The 2,500-nt window shown below is 42.1% G+C and overlaps 1 protein-coding gene across 1 annotated transcript in view; it reads right to left on the minus strand.

Moving 5' to 3' along the window:
* The window catches only part of LOC138012607 (uncharacterized), an 11,945-nt gene that overhangs the window by 8,390 nt on the left and 1,055 nt on the right, over window positions 1–2,500 (minus strand). The window lies entirely within an intron of this gene.

The following is a 2,500-nucleotide window of genomic DNA, read 5'->3' on the forward strand; positions in this document are numbered from 1 at the left end:
ACTTGAGAAATTTACTGCTAACTTCGAGCCAGAACCGCACAGAGAGTTACAAGAGTAGCAAAAGAGGGAAACTAAGTCACAGTCAAACAGACATATGACATATGACAGAAATAGTTTAAGTTTAAAACTTCAGTGGGGGTAGTCTGCTCCTAGCCTGCTTGCAGGCGGTAGTTGTTGTGTCGCCACGAAACACTATCAGACGCCATATTGGAAGAGCGTGGGATAGGTCTGGGCCCCGTGACAAAACGACGGGGTGGGGAGTGGGAAGAGCGGAGAGAAAACCGCCTGCCCGAAAACCAGCCTTTTCTCGGTAGCCGCCCACTTTCTTTTGAGCTTCCGGTTGCATGTCACGCCACAATAATTGACCAATAAGTAAGAGACTGTAATAAGGCTGTCAATCACTGAAGCGTGTAGCTGTAAACAAACTTGCTCTGGTCAAGTAAAAAAGCCGTAAGAAATGTAAGCAAACCGGCAGAAACTGCAGCAAATGGTAACTGTAGGTTTTTCCCATTGCAATTTCTTGTTTAATATGGAAAGTTTGAAAAATTTGGCAGCGAGAAAACAGTGGGCAATATTCCTGTCGGTGCACTTTGCGATCAACTGCAGCTTTGATTTACGGTTTTGATTTACAGCGAAGCAATGCATTTTATGAAATCTATCGATCTGTGGGAACGATTCAAGCGATCTTTGTAGGGAAAGAAAGATTTGATTTGCCGAGTGTTAAGAAAAATAACTTTGAGATTAACGATCTAATAAAACTTATTAACGTACACAAGATTAACTATGTTAATTTTTTTCTTAATCTGTCTTTTGGCCGAAAGGAAGCGTTCCTCCAGCGCTTGCTCTGCAGAGCAGTAGATGAAGATAGGAGGATCTTCGATAATTTTCTTAGAACTCTCTGGGGTGAATTCTGCTGCCGAACACAAACCTTCCAGTTCGACAATCTGATCTGATATGATGCTCTTGAGTGGGCAAATTACAAGCACTGACACCGGACGACCTTCAAGTTTCTCACTTTCGGCTATCGCAAACACTGTAAATATCATGCTTTTCCCAAAGCCAGTGGGAAGCACGGCCAGCACATCTTCACCATTTAGTAAACTAACTATCGCCTGTTTTTGTTCACGCTTCAAAAGAATGCTCCTTTCTCTTGTCACCAAGAAATCTAAAGCACTTTGAATCGCTCGATCGACATTCGAGCTCATCATTTTGCCTATGGTGACAAGAGCGGTATATGAATATTAAATCTTGTGTCGATTGACAGCATGTCTGCTGACCAATCAGAAGACAGCGTCCACCGGCGGACGCTGCGAAATTGTGCTACTCAAAGGGGGCTGGTTTTCGGGCAGGCGGTTTTTCTCTCTCCTCTCCGCCCCCCTCCCCTCGCTCGCTTTGTCGACCCTCAACCCGGCCCAGACCTAGCCGCGCGAATCCAAGATGGCGACCTCATTACGAATTCCGGGTTTTCGAGTATCCAACCGCCTGCGTGCAGGCTAGTCTGCTCCATGCCCTATAACCCATGGAGATGGTTAAGTGCTTAAACCATATGCTTAAACTGATGAACTTGACAAGCTCTGAGAAATTCACTGCTAACTTCGAACCAAAACCACGTAGATCGAGAGTTGTAGAGTAGGCCTTGCGCACGGTATTGGTTGTCAAACGCTCGTTATCGACAATAACCGACTTTTAGCTGTCATTTCTTTGCTACAAAGTATTTATCTGGAATATTACCGAAAACAAACGCTTGTCTATTATGTCTGCTTTTTATTTTGATACTTGCCTTGTGTTTATTTTGCTTTGTTAGCACACAGCACCAAGACAAAGTTGGTGGAATCGGAAAATTTTTCGTCCGACGCATTACATTTTGATCCGAAACATCGCACTTTTAACATCGTTTCTATCGTTTGTATCGTTTCAAACTTTCTATCGTTCGTTTGGTTCGCGGCATCTATCGTTTGAAACGATGGAAAGAAAAAGTTTAAAGCGTTTCGAAGGTTTCAAAGGTTTCGAGCCTTTCTAAGTTTGTAATTAGTCACGTACTGAGTAAAAATTGTCACGTGCTAGGCAACCAAACTTTGTTCAGTGAAGCAGAAGGAGGTAATTGTTTTGTTCAGGCGCTTTTCACGGCTTTGCAATTTTCAAAACTGGAATTTTAGCGTGTATTTTGGATTTTGTACGAAAGAAATATTTCAGAGGAACGATTAAAACGAAGGAAACCAAGTGTTTTACAAACCATCGAAACGATTCAAACGAAACGAACCAAACGAACCAAACCATGTATCAAACGATTTGAACGCTAAGCGAAACGAAAAATTTAATTTTGGTGCGATGATTAAAAATTTAGTGTAAAAACTAGTAGTGTAACGCTAGTTCTACCACTATTACTCTAAAAGTACTCATTGTCTGTGGATGAATGTTTCCCAGGGTATTGTCCAACTAATGTGCACCTAAATTTTTAAGGTTCTTGGGCGATTTCGTGAGAGAAAGAAAATATTTACAC

The sequence above is a fragment of the Montipora foliosa genome, chromosome 8 (genome assembly GCF_036669935.1).
Source record: "Montipora foliosa isolate CH-2021 chromosome 8, ASM3666993v2, whole genome shotgun sequence".
NCBI lineage: Eukaryota > Metazoa > Cnidaria > Anthozoa > Scleractinia > Acroporidae > Montipora > Montipora foliosa.